Source organism: Ambystoma mexicanum, chromosome 10 (genome assembly GCF_040938575.1).
Source record: "Ambystoma mexicanum isolate Mex_15411 chromosome 10, UKY_AmexF1_1, whole genome shotgun sequence".
NCBI lineage: Eukaryota > Metazoa > Chordata > Amphibia > Caudata > Ambystomatidae > Ambystoma > Ambystoma mexicanum.
Genome location: NC_090932.1, coordinates 1,089,483,093 through 1,089,494,801, shown reverse-complemented (window position 1 = coordinate 1,089,494,801; position 11,709 = coordinate 1,089,483,093). Strand labels below are relative to the sequence as shown.

At 45.9% G+C, this 11,709-nt stretch overlaps 1 non-coding gene across 1 annotated transcript; it reads right to left on the bottom strand.

Annotated features, from left to right (window-relative positions):
- Positions 1-3,369: 3,369 nt before the first annotated feature.
- LOC138496816 (U4 spliceosomal RNA) lies at positions 3,370-3,510 on the bottom strand. The gene has a single exon (XR_011278293.1). It is a non-coding gene; the product is annotated as a U4 spliceosomal RNA (small nuclear RNA).
- Between the last annotated feature and the right edge of the window lie 8,199 nt (positions 3,511-11,709).

The following is an 11,709-nucleotide window of genomic DNA, read 5'->3' as shown; positions in this document are numbered from 1 at the left end:
CTGCTAGGATATTGTGTTATCAAGATAATCATCACGCAGTGCCAGAAAACTGCGAAGAAAGCCATTGGGATGAAAATAATGGTCGATATCGAGCCAGGATGGAAGCCCAGAGATCTGACTGACAAAGAAATAAGAGACTTTGTGAAGGCCAGTGAATTTGCGCTAGAAAGAACAACATTTACATATCCCAGGAAACGGAGAAACTATGAAGGAAAATGGAACTGTTGAAGCCCAAATGGACAATGTCAGCTAATGGCATGGAACAAATACAAACATGTAAAAACAGCAGGAAGTTTGAAAGGGGTGATAAAAATATGGACTCCAAAGACTCACACATTCACACCATCATGTACAAACCCTGAAGACGATGAACAAGACACCGAAGAATCAAAGGAGATAAATGCAAAAGAGGTCGCAGAAGTGGTCGATGAACCAACCAGAGGGGGGAGTGTAGAGGAGGTCCCAGACATGGCGTGCACCCCTGCCTCCCATTTCGAGGTATCAGGAGTGTACTCGCCAAGGTATGTGACGTATGAGGAGCAAATGAACCAACAGAGAGCTGCACTGGGACTCTGCCCAGTGGACATCAGAAGAGCCATACCTGTTGAAGCGCCCATAACGAGACAGCCCTGGGCAGCACAGTACCCTATCAGACAGCCGTACCAGCCGCTGAAATGAAATGAAGAGTACCTACAGACGGTCCATGAAGAGACCCAAAGAGCCTTAATGGAAGGCCAGTGGAAATGACACAAGGGCCTGGACAGACTTGCGAATGAACGAAAACAGCTATCGAAGATAGCCCGCCAGTGCGAGTAGCTATGAAAATAGATGTAATGGACACAGGAAAAAGACGATGTTAAAACATAAGGAAACATTGCTCTGAGACAAGATGAAAGTAACCAACCAGTTAAATGCATGTAAATAGGCTTGGAACACAAGAAGCTAAGAAAACGATACTCCTTGCAATGCTTAGTAGAAGAATAGAGCGGCAAGCGCCAACTATATCTATCTCAATAAGGCACGCTATACAAGTGCGACTCCATTTTGTAAAAGCAGAAGTATGCCCAGGCGGCCAGAGGCCTAACAGGCCTGGTTTCATATCCCAGCCAAAGCCAGGAGAAGGAGCTGAATCGAAACTCAACAAAGAGCAGCTCATGCCTGGGAAATCGAGGCCAACCAGAGAAAGGGAGGAGAGCGTCAGCTAACAGGAATCAAAACTTCAGAGCATACCAGTCTGCCCCGTGAAGGTCAAGATAAGGGAGGCCCATTCAGGTGGCAGGGCCGAAGCAGAATTAAATACACTAAAAGCTGGAAACTGAAGCAGATTCATGGTGAACTAACACGTGACCAGCCAGGCGCGAAGAGGTACCACCGCCTGATGTCATCCAGAACCTGAGGATGCCATAACTTTTCCTGATAAGAGGCAATAGTTTCGAGGCCATAGCCAGCCAAGTAATTGACACATAGCCCTAAGATACTGATTGATGGAAGGGAGGCAGGGTGAATCTTGGGACACCAGGCACCTGGGTGTCCATTCTGCATGCTGCGAATTAAAATGGGGATTTATGTCTAGGGGTGTAACCTGCCCAATCACAATGGACCATGTAATGTAGGGTCCTATAGACAGTAGAACCAATAGGACGTCGTACTTGTAGTGACATCTATCAGGTGTGGTGTGGAGGGAGGGGCATAGACGCCCACCTGATAAGAGTTATCCAATCCGCACACTCTATTATCATATACAGATATAGCACCTATACTTAAGTTACCTTTTCTAACCAATTATATTGTATGACAAGTTTTTGTAGAGTTAGACGTCAATGATGATGAGTTTTATGCATACAAATTGCTGTTCAACTGAAGTTCGAGGAAGTTGGAGCGAGACAAGTGATCGCAACGATGCTGATTCCCAATTGTTTCCCTGTTTGATGTACTTGTCATTAAACGGACTTCCCTTTGCCAAATGACTGAGTCCTCATTATTGAGTCGTGTTGGAGTAAGTGAATCCTGCACCCCCATCCATCACATGGTGCAGCTATCTTGTCTTACAGGTACTAGAGGGTGAGCCCTGATCTATGGGCCCGTCAGTGGATATCCCGCCCTCTTGTACACTGTTTCTTTCCATTGTGTGTTTTTTGTAGTTCGATGATCATACTTTTTAGCCTGCCATTAGGACGTTTCAGGTGTACATCGGATGGATACGTTCAGCCTGTAAGGATGTATTAGCTGTTCTCGCCCAGCTGTATGGGTTCTTCTCTCTTGTACTACAAGTGAGCGTTCAGAGGTAGGTTTAGCTTTTCAGTTGTGTTCAGTATGTAGGACAAGCATCTTTCTTATGACTCATTTGACTTGCACTTTTGTGTAACGGTTCATTCAATTGACCTGGTTCTCACTCTATTGCAGCGCAGTTGCAATTTCCGAGCCAAATTCAGGGATTTAAATATCAAAACCCGATCCTGTATTCGACAAGCCCTCTTTTTTTGTTCCACGAGGTGATTCTGAAAGACAAAAGAACCACGTGGGGAAGTTGGTGCTGTAATTTCGTTATTCATGCTGTCCGTTGGGCAGCTCGTTTCCTTTAAAGAGGAGAATGATATTGCATAGCCTAACCAGGGTAGACCTGCTCAAAAGAGTTTTTTTTTATTTTTTTACCTATGCTCTAGCTTGATATCCCCCTGCGTCTATGGTCCTGGCGGGTTTTGCGTGGTATGCACGAGGTTGCCGTCTAGCTACTCCACCCAGCTGTTAAATGCCCTGCGGTTCGTCGCCCATGTCTCTTCAAGCGCAAACGCTTACCTATTTCTCTTCTTCACCTGCTTAAGATAATATGCGGTAAGAAATACCAACAGCCTTTGGTATATCTGCCCACAGACACACACTATTTGATATAACTGGTTGGTATAAAGGTTACATAGCACTGCGGCCAATGCGCACCCTCGAACGCCATGCTTTACCTCAAAAGATTTGGTAACGTTTCCCTCTGAACCAGAACGCACTGCTGCACTGTTCTTCCTATGCAGGGAAACTGAAACATGGAACATTTCCGGTGGAACCGCCATCCTGCTTAATATTTCCCATCGTTTCCCTCTATTTACCGCATCCAAGTCTGTTGACAAGTCTGGAAAGGCTACACATATATGTTCCTCTTTGATAAAGAGAGATTTAGCAATTAACACATCGAATTTATCTGACTAGTGTTGAGTCCCAATTTTTAATTGGCTTTACAATATTTTAAAATAGCCCAGAAGAGAAATGGGGCGATAAAACACTGGGGTCTGTCTATCTCCCTTTTTAAAGATCGGGAAGATAATTGCCCATCAGTCAGGAAAACACCTTACCATTTTTTTTAATTGATTTTTTTTTCTTCAGCCTCCGTAGAGACTGTCAAAAATTATCTATTCCAACTATATTTCAAGCTATCATGGCGGGGTATTGGCTAAGGTTTTCAATAAGCAATAATTGCGCCTCGTTTAAACCTCATGAGCTACGATACTGCCACTGCGTAAAGCTAACACCTTACCATTTAAACATATTACTCCATAGCGGGGGCTCAAAAATCACGTGTCAATTTATACAAATACGAGGTGATGTTATGTGCACCTGGACTGCTAATGGCGTTAAGCATCACATCTCTACACCCTCCATCATTTCTCATGTGCTGAATGTTATTAAGTCACTTGAGGGTGGGCCGATCGCAGACTCGGAGGAAGTGCCATTTATTGGATGCTGCTCCTCACTTCATACATTTTAAAAATGCTCCCTCCAGGTTTCAGCTGGAATATTATTGTCAATTCTATTTGTGCGCCCCCAGCCAGGACAGGGACGTCATTTCACCAAAATGCCAGGGGTAGCGGAAGTGACATCACCCGACCCTTGACCCTCTGATGACATCACAGGAAGTGATGTCATTAGACCCCGCCCCAAAGTGATATAGCGGGTAGCGATGGAACACGACATTTCACCCGTTGACAAAACAGGAAGTGGCATCACATAGCATTGTACACTATGAAAAATATAGTTAAGATATCACTATATGATGTACATTCATACAAGAATGGATCGCCATATGTATCATTAAGTTCAGTGTTTATTGGCCCGTATTACCAAATGATTGTGTATGCAAGCAGACGTCCATGACCAAATGATAAGCGTAAGTGCTATATAATAACACATCATTAAGCGCTTTATATAGAAAAAATAAACACCCAATATCACCCAACCTGTGTTGGTACTCATTTATCGACCTCAGAAGGATGAACGGCTTAGGCTTAGTGAGGCGTTTAAGAACAGACTAAATCAGTGACTCACCCCCTGAAGTGTGCCTGAAATAAACATTTAATGAGGCCAGCAATTACTGTATAGAATTCCAGAAAGACACATTATTTGGTATTCCTATTCTTTCTTATTTGGGGTCAGTGCTGAAAGTGTTAGAAGAAAAATAAGAACAAGTGCCTCAAGTCTTTTTTTTTAAGGGGCCTGAACAAGAAAGCCAGCCACCCCAGAAGTAAAGAGCCACAGCCCAGGAGCTTGCATAACTTTAAAAAAAAAAAAAAAAAAAAAATGTATTTTTTTTTTTTAGTAGAGGTCGCAAGGGACACCACAGAGGTCGCAAGGGACACCACAGAGGTCGCAGTTGCGACCCCTGGCGACCCCCAAATGACGTCCCTGAGCCAGGACCATTGGCAATCATGTCCTAAAAAACCTCGAGTGTTAGGTTCAGAAGCAGCGAGAATCTGCCCATGCCAAGCATTGTCCTGTAGCTCTTTCTTTCATATCCTGAGGGTTGATATGATATGATATGATATGATGTAGCACTTATAACGCGCCTATACACAAGTGTTTCAAGGCGCAACGAGGCAAGAGAGGGGAAATAGAGGGAAGACAGAGACAATGATCCGACTAGGCTGGGTGACATTAAGATTGCGCAAGTGCAGGAGAGGGGGGGAGGGGAAAAGTGCGGAGGGAGGAGGGAAAAACCAGTGCAGTACATAGGATAACAGTAAATAAATAAAAGTGCGACCATAGGTGTCAAGTGCTAGTAGGGGTATAGAAACAGTTCCCGAGTGCTAGGGGTGCCAGGGGGGCTGTGCAGGTGTGTAACTGGCGGGGCGGGGACCCGGGCCTGAGATCAGAGGGTAGCCAGGTAACCAGTTCAGTTTCAGATTCAGCCAGGAGTTCAGCAGGAGAGGGGGGAGAGAACGCAGAGGCAAAAAGGAAGGTCTTGAGGTGCTTCCGGAACCAGAGATGGTACTCCTCAAGTTTCAGAGAAGCAGGGAGGCTGTTTCAGAGGGAGGCCCCAGCGGAAGAAAGAGATCTACCACCAAATCGCTGCTTGGAGAAGTGACTAACTCTGAGGGAGTTGGAGGCAGATGAGCGAAGAGCTTGAGAAGGAAGATATTTAGGAAGAGAGAGTTGGAGGTTTTGATGTCCCAGGCCCCAGAAGGCCTTATGGACAATGCAGAGGGACTTTGAACTTAATCCGCGCCACCACTGGGAGCCAGTGCAGAGATTTCAGTCTTGGAGAGATACGATCCCTGGGCTTGAGGCCAAGGACAAGTCTCACAGTCCTGTTTTGGATGAGTTGCAGAGGGCAGAGGGTAGGAGCAGGCAGATTTAGAAAGAGGCTATTGCAGTAGTCAAGCCTGAGAGAACCAGAGTTCTGGAGACAGTGAGCCTCTGAGGGAAGGAGAGGAAAGGAAGAATATCTCTGAGAAGATGCAGCTGTTAGCGTGACTTCTTAGAGACATCAGAGATGTGAGAAGAGAAGGAAAGTGTGGAGTCAAAGATGACCCTGAGGTTTTTAGCCTCACAGGTGGGAGCAGGAATAGGGCCAAGAGAGGCCGGCCAGAGATTTACAGGGAAGGAGGGGGTAGGTGTGCCGAAGAGGAAAATCTCAGTCTTACTGGCATTAAGGCCGAGATCATTGGCGGCACACCACTCCTGGATGGCGGACAGACAGTCAGAAATGAGAGAAGGAGAGAGGTGGCAGAGGGGAACCTGAAAGTGAGTTGAGTGTCATCCGCATAGAACTGAAAGTTGGGGCAGAGAGCAGCAATGCGGTGGGCAAGAAGTGCCAGGTATTTGTTGAACAGCCAGGGAGAGAGATTAGACCCCTGGGGAACACTACAGGTAGAGAGAGAGAGATCTAGCGGAGGAACGACCAAAGTTGGACCTGGGAGGGTCGATCGGAGAGGAAGGAGGTCAGCCAAGCCAGGGCCTGATCGGTGATACCCAGGTTATCACGGAGATGGTTGAGCAGAGTGGCGTGGTTGACCGTGTCAAAGGCAGAAGAGAGATCAAGTAGGATGAGGACACAGGGGGTGTTGGAATCGAGGTTACGGAGCAGGTCTTCACAGATGTTCAGGAGAGCAGATTCCATACTTCTGGCAGCTATGAAGCCAGACTGATAGTCATGGAGACAGCCAACAGATTCAGAGTGAAGATTAAGCTGGGAGATGACCAGCTCTTCCAGGAGTTTGCCCAGGAAAGGAGTGATGGAGATTGGATGATTGTTAACAGGGCAAGAAGGATCGGCAGAGGGTTTCTTAAGAAGAGGCAGTGCTTAAAGTGGGCCGGGGCCTGCCATGGCCGGGCCCCGGCAGTCTCCAAAAAGTGGGACTGAGCCGGGGCACTGCCGGGGCCCCCATCCGACTGCAACATTGGCGGGATGCATTATCCCGTTGCGGCCGCGGCCGCAGCCGTGACGGGAGATGCGCCTGCAATGAAGTCAGGCCAGCTGCATCTGGTGACCCCTCGTGCGAGAGGTCACCAGAGGCAGTTACTGTCCCTTTGTTTCCCCAGGTCACCGAGGTGTCTTTAACCCTCGGCGAACCTGGGGATTCCTCAACATATTTCGAGGTTTATAAAAGATGGCTTGAAAAGTACACATTTCAAGCCATCTTTTATAAAGCTTTGCCGACGGACAATTTTGTCCATAGTCAAAGCTTTATGAAAGATCGCTTGAATTGTGTACTTTCAAAGCCATCTTTTATAAACCTGAAATGTTTAAAAAAGATGGCCTGAAAACTAGGCAAACCGTAGGGTATGCACACAAATATATATAAATGTTATATAATTCTGTGCGTACCTTACTATGGTTTGTGTACTTCTATGTTTAGAAAAGATGGCTTGCATAGTACACAAACCATAGCCCCCCCCCTCGATTTTTTACCCCACTGAAAGCCCTGAGAAGAGGGTGCACAAGGGAGTGCTTCAGGGGGCAGGGGAAGACTCTGGAGGCGAAGGAGTGGTTTCAGAAGTCAGCCAGAGCAGGAGTCAGGGTGTCAATATGGTCCTTGATGGTTTTGGAGGAACAGGGGTGAACCTGTTTTGACAAGACTTTCATAGATCGGACTTGTCTAGAAACCTTGTTTGAGGAGAACAGGGGAAAGGCAGAGAAGGAGGGCGGAAAGGTGGCCAGAGAAGGGCCAGAGGAAGAGCAGGGAGTCGAGGGAGGAGGGGGAGAGGAAGAGAGAGAGGACAGGATGTCCTGAGTTTTAAAGATGAAACGAGAAGCCAAGGCTGGGCAGAGGGCCTGGGATGGGACGGGAGAGGTAGAGACTGCAGCTGGATTGGCCAGCTTCTTGCAGATTTTAAAGTTCGGCCGAGTTGTTAGAAGCCGCAGAGATGCAGGCTTGGATGTGGGTTCTCTTCTTGATGCGGACAGAGAGCCAGTATTACCTTTGGAGCAGGCGGCAGGCCAGTTTGTCAGAGGATGTACCAGAAGCACGCCATTTCCTCTCAGATTTCCCTTAAAAGCCTTCCTCATAGCACCAGCTAGTAATCTAGACTATGGGCCTCATTACGACCCTGGCGGAGTGGGTTTACGCCAGCGTTATTCGCGGCGGACCCGTCCGCCCTACTACGAGTTCCCGTAGCGCCATGGAGCGTTTTCCGCCTGGTTTTTCCGGGCGGAGAAATCCATGGCGCTACGGGACCTTGTTGTTAATTACGCCACCGTATTTTACGGTGGCGTAATTAACGCCTTCCCCACTCCCATTATACCCTATGGGGCAAAAATGGGAATGGGGAAGGGTAAAATGGGGGATGGGGATTTACCGCCCCGCCAAGGTCGGAATGGGGCGGAAAATCCGCCAACCCCCATGGCGCTATCGGCAGCTTTCCGCCGTGCTCCATGGTGCATTTTGCACCGCGATTTCCGCCAGGGTCGTAATAAGGCCCTATGGCATCTTGCAGGGCCTTCAGTACATTTCCTTTCAAGTTAACAACTTTTATCAATCCATGATTTCTTATATATAGGAGCACAAGAATTGGTCTCTATTGATAATCTGTTACCTATAGACAATAATAATTAATTACAACAGTCTAGCACAATGTTAGGATCGAACCTTTCTTCTTTGGAGCACACTTGAATCAGATGGGAATTACCATCCATACAATTATCTAGTAACTTTTAGGCCTTATAGGCAAAACATCCACTTTTAGACTTCCAAAAGAAGAAGAGAGATGACTTTGTGAAGAGCATGGTACCACACAATGCAGCTTTAACATTGGAGGATCACTATCACTACTGTGCTCCACCTTTAAATCATCCACCCAGTCACACACAGATGAAGAAATAAAAATGGCATCAATTATAGATCTGCCATACGAACCCAAGAAGTGTAATTACCTTGTCTATCCAATTTTGTGCTCCCATTCACAAACCTAACATTCCCATCTAAGACTAATTCAATAGCATTATCCCACAGCCATCATACTTTTTGTCACTAAATTAAGGGGTAGGAATGCCACACAGTGTATCCTCTTCTGGGACCTCATATAAGGTTTCCATTGCATTCACAATCTTAGCATTCAAATCTCCACAGACAATTGGGGGCCGACAGGACTTGACAAACTAATTAACTTTAATGCCTCTTCATGACCTAGACTTCCTACTTCAACACTTCCAAACGAGTTGGAAGAATCTCCATTTCTTATGCAGCAGTGTGCCCAGAAGCACAGGGCCCCTTGCAGGTTTCAAGTTATTTAGTGCTGTTGCATAGAGACCATTGAAACAAACGCGGATGGCCAGAGAACTCAGGCACTGGTGACGTGGGCAGACATTGAAACACCATGTTGTCAGACAGCCTCTGTAAACTGCTTTAGAGATGCAGTCATTGGTGACATGGCACTGATAGACTTGTCCTACTTAACTGAAGGTAGTTTCTGGGCACACCAGAACAACAGAATGTGCCTATATTATAGCTTTGAGTACTCAGTCTGACATTTCTTCAGTTCTACATTGGAAACATGATCTCACCCTGATGGGCACAACCCAGCCTTACATTTATGTGCCTGGATGATTCCGGAGAACTTGAATGTTTACCCTCGTCAATGTAGGTCATATTGCAGCCATCCATCTTCCAATAGAGGGGAAGGTCTTTGGACAGCTACAATAAGCAGAGAATGTTACAATGGCCACAAATTGCAACTATGGCATGAATTGTGCACAACATGGACTAGGATTAGCGAAAAAAGCAAATAGACAATCTCTCTGTAAACAAAAGTATAAACATACGTCAACCTCTAAGAATAACAAAATAGTTCAGCCAAAAGGGCTTTTTGTGTTTGAAGACCATTCTATTGTGGAATTTAATTTCTACATTAGTTACGTTAGGTGACATTTAGTTATTCTGAAGATGCTCATGAAGACCCCAGGGTATCATTGATACATTTCGCTTTGAAAAGATGGGAAGAAAATCTAAGCATAGGGGCCAGGATTGAGAACGATCTACCCCACCAGCAAACCATTCTAAATCTAGGCACGGGCAACTAGTGAATGTTATGTGCAGTAACCATTACATCCGAATATTAAACATGTACATCAAATATTAATCAGTCTCTTAGTTTCAGCCTCAAGGTCTGCCAAACCAAATCAACCCTATTGCAGGGGTTGATTTCTAGCAATAGCTAAACCGATGTGCACTCCCTAATCCCTGTGTGTCACACATTGGCGCTTCACCATCTTCCTGATACTCCCTTCACTTAACCCTGCATGCAGCATCTTTACGTCTAGTCATGGCTGGAGCGCCATCCACGAGACACAAACAGATGGAAAATACACACACTTCAATGTGCAAGGCCACTCATGTCTTGAACATGAGGTGTAAATGTAACTGGGAATTTACATCTGTCAATGGTCCGAAAGAAGGACTGGTTTGGCGCTAGAAGGAAAGTAACCAACAGTCGTTTTGACATTCAGGAGGGTGGAAATCATCAAAGATTTCCTCCCTTTACACATTCACAAATTAGGTGTATCCAACTAGATTTTTCTATCTCCCTTCTCCTTTAATAGGGGAGTACTTTGCTTGAAGGCACAGCCTCTGAATTAGGATATATCCCTCTAAAACTACTATAAGCCTTGCCAAGCGGCCTGCAACAGACCTTGGCATGATAAGTACCAGACTGAATCCAACTATATTGCCTCCATTTCCGCTGACAAACACTCCAGCTTTATCGTTTAAAATAGGTTTGAACTTCTGGATATTGATTGACTGAGGGATCACGTGAAGAGGAAGACTCGGGCCCATCTGTGTCCCATATCTGCTTGTAGATCTTGCTGGGAAAATGTGAACCCCGCTGCCTCTCATTTTGGTGCTATCCATCTATCGTCATAGGTGATGCTAGAGGCGAGGTACCCCAGGGCTTCTCTCTCTCGCAGTGGGTTTTTCATGAATACACCCTTCTGTTGACCCAAGTATTCAACCAGTTCCACACGACCGTTAATATGTATGTAGATGATTGCACATGGATGCCAACTCCGACGACAACACTCATCACATCTCTCCCAGCGTTCTATGAGGGCAGAGCTGGATGTCAGACTTTGCCTCAACCGTGGGAAAACCATGAGTTTGATCTACTAGTGAATTACCTTAACTGATAATTGGCCTGATACCCTGGGGACCACGCTACCTTCTGTTGAAAGGTAAAACCAGCACACATTATATTCAACCAGGATGTCACCTTTTAACAAACGTCTCAACTACGGTTGGCAAATGCCACTTTCTCCTTAGCCTGCAATGAAAAAAGGTCTGCGCCCTTCATATGAACTTCAAGATCCAAATGTTCCAGGCCGTGGTGATCTCGAAGCTAGACTATTGCAAGAGCATCTGGCTGGGTTCACCCAAGAAGGAAAGGGCTCCTTTACAAAATGATGTTATAAGGGCTGCCTCTTAATCCTGGGTTTTAGGAAGCAAGATCAAATCGCCTGCTCTCTGTTCAAGCTCTCTTGGCAACCAATCAGCTTATGCATTGAGTTTAAGGACCTGTGCATTACCAGAAAGGCATTTTTAGAACAGCAGTCCAAGATACCTGTCAAATTGACTCAATATATACTATCCTGAAACCATCCTACAGTGCCAATCTTCCAATGAACTAACAGCAAACTTATATAAACAGAAGACTTTTGGGAAAAGAAGATTGACAACTGCTCGACCGAAGCTATGGAACGCTCCCTGGAGATAAAACAAGAACCCAATCACCTGTAATTCAGGTACTTAAAACCCTAATGTTCACAAAGGCCCTCCCAATAGCATCGGAACCAACTCCCACCTCCTGCGCGTCTGGGATATGGCACTTATTTTAATTGCTACCACCAGAAGATGTGGATCCATAATGGAACAAGCTGCAGTAGCTGAGCTGTTTTATATTGGGATGATGGTTTTGTTTGTGCCTGCACGGTTGTCTCTCTAGCTTTGCTTCCTAGTC